The sequence below is a fragment of the Actinia tenebrosa genome, unplaced genomic scaffold (assembly GCF_029948245.1).
Source record: "Actinia tenebrosa isolate PJP-AT-01 unplaced genomic scaffold, QUT_ActTen_1.0 PGA_scaffold3__52_contigs__length_22856419, whole genome shotgun sequence".
Taxonomy (NCBI): Eukaryota; Metazoa; Cnidaria; class Anthozoa; order Actiniaria; family Actiniidae; genus Actinia; species Actinia tenebrosa.
Window position 1 is genome coordinate 6,395,942 of NW_028292580.1, and position 12,465 is coordinate 6,408,406.

The 12,465-nt window shown below is 38.4% G+C and overlaps 1 non-coding gene across 1 annotated transcript; it reads right to left on the reverse strand.

Annotated features, from left to right (window-relative positions):
• Nucleotides 1-6,478: 6,478 nt before the first annotated feature.
• On the reverse strand, nucleotides 6,479-6,551 carry Trnat-agu (transfer RNA threonine (anticodon AGU)). Its single transcript has one exon. It is a non-coding gene; the product is annotated as a tRNA-Thr (tRNA).
• Nucleotides 6,552-12,465: the final 5,914 nt, after the last annotated feature.

Sequence of the window (12,465 nt, forward strand, 5' to 3'; positions counted from 1 at the left end):
AATACACTCGAAAGTTATCGTCAACATGTTATAGAGCTCTCGGCCGTAGTAATCATTATTATCCCAGCGGAAAACCGAAAACTTGTCGAAGGTTCTTCTTGTCAAGAATTTCGAAATATCACTCTTCGACCTCATGTTTAACATTCCAGTTACTCACTGACTCTTCCATCAGGAAAATTCTTGTTTCTGGCGATGTTCAGCTGAACCCGGGACCCAAGGAAGGATCTAGTTGCTGCAACCAGGGTAAAATCAACGAAGATGGCGAAGTTTCAATTGCCTCTATACAGTTGCCTTCCACTGGAATCAGAGTTGGTCAATGGAACATAAATAGACTCACGGACACGAAATTTGAACAAATCAAATACCTTGTTCTTTCATCTAATGTCGACGCTACTTTCTCGATACCTGGCTATAATCTCTACAGGGAAGACCGAGATGGACCTAAAAGAGGTGGAGGAATATTGGCTTTTGTTTCTAAGTATCTAATATCGAATCAAGAATTATCACTAAGTCAGACCAATATCGAAGCTTTGTGGTTGAATATAAATCCCTTTCATTCAAAAAGGAGCACATTATTCGGTGCTATTTATCGTCCACCGTCAGCAGACCAACAATATGATTTGGCACTTGGGAAAAACATTGAAAGTGCATACATCAAAAGGAGAGGAGAAATACACATCGTTGGAGATTTTAATTTGGATATTTTGAAGCCAAGTTACAAGAAACATCAACTGGCTAAAGTACTCAAGAGCTTGGATTTCGTTCAACTCGTCAATTGTGTTACAAGACCATCACCTAAAACATGTCTGGATCACATTTACTCATCGCATCCTCAGTACATTTCTGATGTTATAACTCCAAATATTGGTCTATCAGATCATTTACCGATTTTCTGCCGACGAAAGTTTATTAGATCAACAAAGAACGCAAATCATACCATATGCAAATACCGAGTGACAAAAAACCTTAATCCTGATATGTTACTTGCTGCACTCTCATCAGTCCCTTGGGATGAAGCTTGGACAAACGATGGCGTCGACGATTCGTTACAGGTATTTGAAAAGATGTTGAATAGCGTGTTGGATAAGCATTTACCTCTGAAAAGTAAACGAATTAAAAGAAGATTCCAACCCCCATGGTTCAATAAAGAAATCAAAACTACAATGATGGAAAGAGACAAATGCCTAAAAAGAGCTAGAAAAACAAATGTTCCTAAAGATTGGACATTGTTTAGGCACTTGAAATGCAAGACTAATAATCTTTTCAAGAAAGCTAAAAGAAACTATTTTCGGACGACAATTGAGAAGAATAAAGGAAACCCAAAGGGAATCTGGAACACAATAAAAGTGTTAAATGGAACAGCAAAAACATCAACAAGGATTTCTGAGTTGAAGATTGACAATGAAAAAATCCAAGATCCAAAACACATCGCGGATGCTATGAACCAGTTTTTTGTGAATGTCGCCTCAACTTTCTCCAATGAATTGCAGTGTAATGACAATAACTTCACTGATGATAAATTAAGATATTTCATATCATCGAGGCTTGGGGAAGAGGATGTCTTTGAAATACCGTTTATAACATGTGAGGAAGTTAAAGATCTTATTCAAAAACTCCCTATTAAATAAAGCAACAGGCCCTGATGGAATCAGTACAAAGATCCTAAAACTGGTTGCCCCTGTGATAGCTGATCCTATTTCCACGCTTTTCAATAAATCGATAGCCAAAGGCACCTTTCCCAGTCAGTGGAAGATAGCCGAGGTTAGTCCAATCCACAAAGCTGGGCCACGTGAGGAATGCTGTAATTACCGTCCTATTTCCGTCTTATCTGTTATTTCAAAAATCTTTGAAAAGCATGTTGCCAGGTCACTGAACTCATTCCTTCAAGAATTTAACCTTCTTTACAAATATCAATCAGGATTTAGAGCTAAACATTCAACTGCCACTGCGCTTATTCATCTTACCGATCAGATCCTTTTTGATATGGACAGTGACAAAGTCACCGGCTCGTTATTCATCGATTTTAAAAAGGCTTTGATTCCATTAATCATGGTATTCTTCTTAGAAAACTGCAAATGTACCAATTTGAGGATTTGGCATTTCAGTGGTTTACCTCATATTTATCTGGCCGACAACAATATGTTAAAGTGAACTCTACAACATCCTCTCTTCTAGAGATACAGCATGGTGTCCCACAAGGTTCCATTTTGGGACCAATCTTGTTCCTGATCTTTATCAATGACATGCCACTTTACATTCCAAACTCGAAAGTAACAATCTACGCAGACGATGCTACTTTATCATTAAGTTCAAAGGTAAATAGCCCTGTGTTATCTAGCAAGGTGAATGAGGACTTGAGTTCTATCAGTCAGTGGTCTAGGATAAATAAGTTATTTGTCAATGATTGCAAGACAAAGGCCATGCTTGTCGCTGGTAAACGCCTACGGAAACGCATGAACAGTGAACAATCCCAATTCAACTTAACAATCAATGGATCAAATATAGAACAAGTTGAAAAGCATAAACTTCTTGGTGTGGTCTTAGACGATGACTTAACTTACGAAGCACATGTCGAGGAGCTATCATCTAAGGTATCTAAGCGTATTGGTGTTCTGCGAAGGATTAGTCCGTATCTGAAGCGTTCACAAAGGGAAATCTACTACAGTACTATTATAAAACCAACGCTTCTCCTGTCTGGTCATCATGCTCTTCAGATAGTCTTAATAGACTATTCCGTCTTCAAAAGAGGGCTGCAAGGATTATCACAGAAGCAGATATGAACTCTAGATCGATAGACTTGTTCAATTCTCTCGATTGGATACCATTTTATCAAGAAACACTTATTACTACCGGAGCACTTATGTATAAGAGAATTAATGGACAGACCCCTGAATATATGAATAAAAACCTTCTTACGAACGCTGATATACATAATAGAAATACTCGTTTTAAGAAATATAATTTTAGGTGCCCCCTCTTTCTTCGACAGACCGAGTGTGGTAGAACTTTTACTGTCAGAGCCATTAAATTATGGAACAGTATGAACAATGACATTAAGCAATCACAATCAATTAAGGGCCTCAAAAAGGGTTTGTACGTTAAATACTTAGGATATCAGAAAGAAAGTTTAACATTTTATTAGATTATTTGATCAATTGTATGAAAGTCATGCTCATTTTAGTAACGATGTAAGGCGTTTGTTCTGAGTCATGAGGGGCTCCGTGCCAGCTTCACCCCAGGTCTTTCAGGTTGCGGCCTGAGGACTTGGAGTGGAGCTGTGCTGCGGTGCTCTTGGCTTGGAGGAAACGTCTTACGTTATTATTATTATTTTTTATTAGATATTCCTTAATTTTATTTATTTATTATTCACGTTTAGCTTGTTGTTAAATTTTGTTGATTCATTTCCATTTTTATAATTTTCAGAGGGCCACTGGGTTTTCAGTACGATGTGTTTTATTGTAACTGTTGTGTGTCCCCTCTTTAAATAAAGTTTTATTATTATTATTATTATTACCAGTTATTCCCAGGTATTCACCCATCAAGTACTACATTGGCCCTACCGAGTTTCACTTCGGTGATCGGACGAGAACCGGTTTTTTCTCGGTGGTATGGCCGTAGACAGAAGAGATTGCACAACTTATGCTACTTTATGCTGCATCACGATTTAAGCGTCTGCAAACTTTTCTAGAACGGAAGAAAATAACACTAAAAAACAAACAGAAAACCAGAACCGCAATGAATAGAGTAGTAAAAATAAACAGTTGAATGAATAAAGTGAAATGAAGCCATCGAAAAGTCAAGGGGAAGTCCTATGGCGCCTATTACTACTCGGATATTAACAGTTCGCGGGCTAAAAAAAAGTTAAACACCCTACTCAATTTATAAAGATTCATTTTGGTTGATTGCTCCTATTAATCCTATTCATAGTGAAAAAGTTGTCAGCAGAGTGGCGCAGTGGAAGCGTGCTGGGCCCATAACCCAGAGGTCCAAGGATCAAAACCTTGCTCTGCTATGACGTTATTGTATTTTATTCCTTTCTTCTTTTCGTCATGTCTTTTCGTTGTTTTTCACTCTTGTGATCAGGTTGTCATTCCTCTTTATTTCGAGTCACCGTTTCTTGTGTGAGAATCTGCCGAATAATTAGGAACATTTTAATCTCCTTTTCATTTTTGTATGCCGTGGACCTGGTTCGATTCCCGGTGTGGGAAATGTTTTGGCATAATTTTTCCGCCGAGCATGAGGATTCGAAGCGATACATGGGGAATAGGCCCTTTGCAGTTAACGGTCACCTGTCTGTACTGGTGAGAACATTTTTTGTTTTTATTTTAAATTGGTGATTCTTTTTAGCTACTTGTACTAGTCACAAACAGAGCAACCAAGTTGACCAGCCTGTACGCGGGACTTCGGATAACATCGGCTATCCTCGCCATGCGCCGCTAGCTGTGCACGTGGGATCCGAAAGTAGTCCGAAGTTTTACAACCTTTACACCGGGATGAACGTTGTCATTTAACTTTATTTTTCGCTAGTCAAATAGGATATGAAGTATATATGGGTAAACTCAATGGCACAGTGTCTACTGCTTATTAATATGTAGTAGACACAAAAGTGCTAAAGCAATTATTCGCCTTAGGCTCAGTGACTATTGCGTCATTTGTTCATGTGTTCATGTGTTCATATGTTCATTTGTTCATCGGTCCATCGGTCCATCGGTCCATCGGTCCATCGGTCCATCGGTCCATCGGTCCATCGGTCCATCGGTCCATCGGTCCATCGGTCCATCTGTCCATCTGTCCATCTGTTCATCTGTTCATCTGTTCATCTGTTCATCTGTTCATCTGTTCATCTGTCCATCTGTTCATCTGTCCATCTGTTCATCTGTTCATCTGTTCATCTGTCTATCTGTTCATCTGTTCATTTGTTCATTTGTTCAAAACATACAAATCTGTAAGATTAAGTACATCAATAACCTAGTTCAGATCAAAAAGTAATCGTGCATTTAAATAGAAAAAAGCTATAGCAAAAATAATATAGAAAAATAACCCATTTTAAGTCAGTAAGCTCTAGTGCGATCGGCTGTGAAAACTATCTGCTCAAAGTAAACTTGTAAGTTTGCTTGTCTGAATTTCGCCTTTCTCTTAGTCTTGATGACGTAACGGTTGCGCTTCGCTATAGCCTAGATCAGATCAGAAAGTAATCATGCATTTGAATAGAAACAAGCTTCAGCAAAAAACTTTACTTGGAGAATCCGGGTATCGATCCCGGTACCTCCCGCATGCTAAGCAAGCACTCTACCATTTGAGCTAATCCCCCCTTGTTCTCGTAAGGTACTTATGTTAGTTACGCTACTGTCACATTACTCTACTTAAAGGGTTAGATATTGTATAACTGTTTTATCGATATCACTCGAGAGGATGGTCAAATGTATAGATGCAACCATCCTTAGGTAAACAAGACATGAGATCGGTTGTTAAATTAAAAGTCCTTAAACCAAATACTAAAAAGAACTTTGAACCTCAAAAACCAAATGCATTATTTGTGTTTATTATACGGCACACTAAGTCCCATGTATCGCTCGAATTATGACCGCTTTCACTTGAATTGGTGAAAATATATCTAATATATTTATATATATTATAACAGGGAATTTACGATTGGGGTATGTTTCGTTGATTTTATCCGATGAATTACGCCATTTGCCAAAAATGAAAAAGGGAGTAAAATTTTCCAATTTTTCTTGAGTCCTACACATAGATGGGAAAGGGATGAAGAAATAGAAAACGCGCGCACGTGGTGTGTGCTGCCATAAAGCACGCGGGGGTTGGCAGAACACGAGAGTGTTAGGAGAAGCACGACGCGTAGCGGAGTGCTTCTGGACACTTCTCGAGTGTTCTGCCAATCCCCAAGTGCTTTATAACGGCACACAGCACAGCAAGCAAGTTTTTTATTTCTTTTATAAAATACAAATTACAATAATAGATAGGAATAAAGCAACGGAAAGCGCGCGGGTGCAATGTGCTCTCATAAAGCACGCGCTCCAAACCAATCAGAGCACGACATTCATAACAGTTTTTTTTAAAATTATTTTCATTGTTATGGGAAAGGAATAAATGATAGAACATAGATGGAAAAGGGATAAATGATAAAACATAGATGGGAAAGGGATAAATGATAGAACATAGATGGGAAAGGGATTAATGATAAAACAAAGGGATAAATGATAAGGTCTTATACACACCTAATCCATTTGCCGATACTCCTTGGCCATAGAAGGTTAAGACCTCTTTATCCTTTGGCAGATCTGTCCGGGAGAGAGGGGACGGAACGTCTGAGCAGCTCAGCGGATTCGTACCAAGTGAGTAATCTAATCGATTATCATATATTAGCAACGCGAGATCGATGAGGATAGAGCTCATTTTAACTCCAGTCAAACTTACAAAAATATGTACTCACAAGAAATCTAAGGAAATAATAATAGAAAGCCTTTGGAGAGACTCGAACTCTCGACCCCTGGTTTACTAGACCAGTGCTCTAACCACTGAGCTACAAAGGCACAGATATTAAAATTCTATCATAAGAAACATTTAGACAAAGATGGCAATAGAAGTGTAGAATATTTAAGACGTGGATGAGCTTTGCTTCACGGGTGGTTCGTAGAACGGTGTGCGGTCTAAGTTGTTCCACTTTGATCGAGCTGAATGTTCATCCCTAGTTTACTACACACTAAGCAGGCTCTATAACCACATGAAGCACAATCATGGGTTAGTAGTCTTATGAACATAGCGCGACGTGAATTCTACATCCATTTTACTGAGGGAAAATAAATGAATGAACTAAATATGTCTGATTTTCCTCTATGCATTCGTTGGGATAATGCAGACTGAAAACAATGGATTTTGATAAGATCAGTAATTAATTGAAGTTAATCATGTTAGTTATGCTATTATCACATTACTCTCCGGGTTGGATATTGCATAAATGTTTAATCGATATCACTCGAGATAGGATGGTCAAATATAAAGATTCAAGTATCTTTAGGTATAAAAGACATGAGGTCGGTTGTTAAAAAGTAAGACTTTGAACCTCAAAAACAAATGTATTATTAAGGTACACTAATAGGCCCTTTGCAGCTCAGTAATCACGTGCTGATTAATTCATTGAGAGCAAATGAATAAACATCTTGTTTCCCATGGGTGAAATATACTGGTGAGCAAACAAACTTTCTACAACCTGTTTCGAGAGATCGTACTAAACTACATTAGGTAACACACTGGATACATACTTTTCATTCAGTTTACTGCTTACGACTTTTTATCGTTACTGGAAAACGTTTGAACAACGTTTCAAACATGATTTGGTAGGATTCATTGATTCCTACAAGGTGATGGCAGCCATTTTTGTAGTGAATTTTATTTGTTTTTCTTGGAACAAGCAAGGCACAAGTTTCATCGAATGTATCAATATCATTTTGGATAACGTTCATATCTCATTGAATATTCAATGGTTTTCACTAATTCTCTAAAGGAGTGTTGTTCAGAGGGTAGGCTTTACGATGAGTACTCAACAACAATTTTCAATTTTTCGTTTTAGAGGATTCCCCCCTTGAATTACTTCCATATATCATTGCAGCAAGTGCCAACCTGACTTTCGAGGATTCCCCCCTTTGGGATTAGGTCTATATCTCATTGAATATTCAACGGTTGTCACTCAAACTGCTACCAAGTATTTTCAAGAGGGTAGGCTTTACGATGAGCACTCAAAAACAACTACAAAGTATTACTTTAAAGGATTCCCCCTTTTTGAATAACGTCTATATCTCATTGTCTCATTGGAAGTCATGTTGGATTCGAACCAACATACCGTAAACGGTATTACCAGTTGACTTTTTCCTTTTCCGAGAGAAGTCCTCTCATTACACTTATTTTGTCACCGCTTTATCACTTTTTTGGGTGGAATCAATTGTTGTAATGATGATATCACTTTATTAACATTAACAAATAGTGAAGGCGCTTTAGAAATCTATAGTGCCAATTCGGCTTCAACTTAAGCTTAACATTGCTTAAAGTCATAGGTATAGACCTAATCGGCTTGGGCATAATGTTTTCACGTACCATTCACCAGAGGATCATTCCTTTGTTTAAGACACAACACAAACAAAGAATCTTATTCTCAAGGGAATGACACGTAGTCTGTAATGTGAAAACACTACGTTCGAGCCGAGGAGGTCTTCTATTACTAGTAGGCAATAAACAAGTTAATGGCCTCTGCAGCCTCGTACTTTCATCCGTTTATCCGTTTTATTCGTATTAGAGTGCACGCACTAAACCCGTGAATGATATTTAGTATCTGAATATTAATTAGTAGTAATTCATGCAGAATTCTTTGTTTCCTGTTGTTTGATTATCACTATTTACAGTAGCACTAAAAATTAATATTTGTTTCACGGGTTTAGTGCGAGCACTCTAATTCATTGAACTTTCTCTAAACAAAACTACTTTCTTTTGATCTTAAACATGTTTCGAACCTTCTCTATGCATTTTGCACGCCAGTCGGCGCACTCGTAGAGGTTGAAAAGCTGTCTCAGCTTAGCCAAGCCACCGGTAAGGGATTACGTATTTCACTAGCTTTCGGAAAGCGGTCTCTTTGCAAAATGCCCTTCATTCCTTTCTCGCGACGTGGTATCTGTATAAAAATGGACTGGGGAAAATTACCATACTATAGCAGTATATCGAATCGGCAAATGAAGTTTTTACCTTCTGTGAAGGGACGCGCAAACTGGCTGCTCAACTTCATCTTCATCTCGTCTCCTCCTCTTCTTGGGCGAGGGCTTCGAGGATGGAGGTGGTGGGCAGGCCTTGACTTCCTTTAGGAAATTATGACACCAAGGATTAGACGATATTAATGTCATTTCCAAGATTTAGTTCAAGACATACTTACCCTGAACTCCTGGTTGATTGTCAGGCATGCCCGTTTGGCCTGGCCGCTTGTGAGCGTAAGCTCGTAACAGCCATCATGGACACGCCAAGAGTGCTTCATCAGGGGAGCCAGGTCTGCCAGCTGGGCATCACTTGCCCCGTTCCCCTTTAAGTGGGTTACCTACATCTAGAGACATGAATACAATTTTAATTGTCACAAGGAAAGCGTTAGTGTGAGGGTTAGGGAAAAACCTACCTTCCACATTTTAGTGCTTTTGAATCTCTTGCCCAGGACTGCTTAAGCTATTGAGGAACAGGTGATCAAACCGCTTAACCTCATTGGTTCTGAGGAGGAAGGGCCTGACCACCCTCTTCTAGGCCATAAGCATCTTCATGGTCTGTTAAACAAGAACATCAAGATCAATGGGTGTTATGAGTCACATCTATCGGTGGAATTTACTACATCACTTCGATGTTAAGTTAAATGGTTAGTGGCCCAGTGCTTGCTGCTTTCTTATGCTGCAAGACTGACAGTTCGTAATACCCATCTTGGTCGCAGGTATTACGGCCTTCAGTGTAGTATAAGGTCATGCGGCATAAGGTTTTCAATGAGGGAGGCTCTAAAAATAACAAAGGAACTATGAATTGGCTGAAAATGAAAACATGAGCAATGACTTCAAGTAGTCAGACACTTCCTTTGCTTCCTCCATGGTGATGAGCTCTGCCGCTTTCATCTTTTCTTGTTATAAATTGGAGCAGGCGCAGTTTACATGGCTTGCCATGCTGAGACTGGATGATAACCTTCACCTTTGCATAAGATACCATGGATTAGTTCACATAAATACATAAACTCCCTTTCATTGAGTCACAGTTTACAGTCATTTCGCCCACGGACCATCTTGCCCACGCCAATTCGCCCACGCATAAAATCATCGATCATGCATTTGCTAATTCGCCCACGCCAATTCGCCCACGTGTAGAATCACTTTAAGAAATATGTTACCATGACTAAAAAAAAGTAGTTCGTGATTTACCTTCGTGATTACTTGACGATTAAGCTCAAGACTTCAAAACGCGAACTTTTTATACGCCATAACGGACTCGCCTACGCTAACTCGCTAACGAACGAAACAACTTATAAAGCAATGTAAATGTAACTTTAGCCTTATTAAGCCTCAGATGAATTACTTCTAGACTTTTTTTTATCATTATTTAGCTTACTTGACATATAAATACTTCTTAGAACACAAAGTTTATATATCCGTATTATCGGTCGAAGGACGCCTGACGCCATAGCTTTATATTTCATGCCGCCTAGTCGGTTTCTTAAATTTTACAAGCATCTTGAATCGGTTTTTAAACTTTATGTCAAACTTTTTAACCAAACTGTCTTCTTATTTGAGTGACCATGGTACAAAAAAAAAAAAAACAACAACAAAAAAACAGGAAATTCGGTCTTCGTTCCTCGGGCAAGTCATTTCAGCGTCTCACGGCGAATTCAAGAAGTCAGAAACAAAGCGTGGGCGAGTTTGCCTAAAACATACCGTTGATCGCTTTTCTAACTAGGTTTCATTTATTTACAATTTACTAGTCTTTACGTTCAATAAGTTAATCAGTCAATACACTTGAACGTGTTGTTAAGAAGTCAGAACGTGTTGTTAAGAAGCACCCACTTCTTCTTCACTTCGTCAGTTTTGGTTTTGTTTACACTTCACCTTTGTTGCTCATCATCTTAATAACTCTTTGTCACTTTAATAACTCTAACCCAAATCCTAAGCTAACAACTTTTCATGTTAGATAAAACTCGGGAACTGTACTGGTTAATTCACTAACATTTACACTGGTTTCCGGTTTATAAGTTGTTTCGTGAGTTATGGCGTATAAAAAAGTTCGCGTTTTGAAGTCTTGAGCTTAAGCGTCAAGTAAGGTTGGTAAATCACAAACTACTTTTTTTTTTAGTCATGGTAACATATTTCTTAAAGTGATTTTACACGTGGGCGAATTGCTGTGGGCGAATTGGCAAATGCATGATCGATGATTTTATGCGTGGGCGAGATGGTCCGTGGGCGAAATGACTGGTTACCGCTGTAGCCGATTTAATCATCACTGCTGTGGTACAACCTATTTTTACGTGATTTCTTGTAGCTGTAATGGCTGGTTCGTGCGCAAGTATTATTTGTTCATTCTTGTAGCGAATGCTTCACGTGCTGTGTCAGTGATCTATCCACATTTGAAGGAATAATTTAATGCAGTATTTAACAAATGGGAGTATCAAGAAAAAGCGTGACAAAATGGAACATCATATTACAATGGCAATCTGCATTGTGGTTATACTCTTCACCTTATCTTGGATACCTTTAATAGTGCTGCGGGCATGTGCAATGCTGATAGCTCCAGTACAGCATACAGCTTTGTGCGCACCTTAGCCTTTTGGAACTCCCGCTATGAATGGTTGCTATAAGTTAAGAGAGTTCCGTGAGGCATGCAGGAGGCTGCTTATTCGGTGTCGGGCTCGCGACTGAGACATGGTCACGATTGAAAATTATAAAAGTGTATCTATTTGTCGAGGGTACTATGTCGAGGGTACTAAACATACCATTTAATATAATTTTCATTGAGCGTATCAAAACTGATATCCGTCCACAGTGCCTGAAGTTAACGTAAATGAACTTGGGGAAAAAGTCTTGGAGCAAATAAGAGTTGTATTTGGAGGATAAGCAATCAAAAGTAAGTATTGCACTGTTGTCGGTAATTAAGAACTATCATCTGTGATACAGCAAACCCCTTATAGTGAATGTTTCCATAAGAATGGACGTTTCAGCTTATGGCTAGCTGCAAAATATCAAATAGTAATTTACCATAAAATACTTTGCTCTTTTCTCAGTTGTAAAACCTGTTCGCAGAACGAAAACAAGAATGTTTGGTTGATTTGATCTTAAAGGTAAGATGACAGCAATTTTTTGAATCATATATATTCTTTAAGTTATGAAGCTTATTATTCCAACTCACAGTTTTAGACTTGTGAACAAAAATAAGTTAGGAAACCGAGCCAGTAAGAGTCTATATTGCTCAGGAGCCGGTTAAAGTTATCCACAAGGTAAAGTTATCCAGTATATAGAATTTGTATGGGTTTTATCCGCTGAATAAGGATTTATGAGGAACTGAGTTTCAAAAAGTGAGTGAATTACAGGTTTAGAGAGTTTGCTGCTTCTAGCTATATATATCAAATATCCGATCTTCCAATCGAAAACTCACTTCTCCGAGATTACAAAGTAAAGGTTTGTAAAGGTTTGTCAATTTCATTCTCAAGTTCATTTTCGTCTTCATCTTCACTGTTATTTGAGGTTACAGATTTTGGTTCTGAATCAAGTGAGTCATTATTATCATCATCGAATAAAATGCCATGCTGATCTTCTCCATCAATTATACGTTCATTTGATAAAGTTAGAGACTGTTGTTCATAATCATCTGCATCATCATCATAATCTTCATCCAAGTTGTTTTGTTCATAAACATCACTGAAATTTGCTGGTATTAAGGATAGTTCTCTAG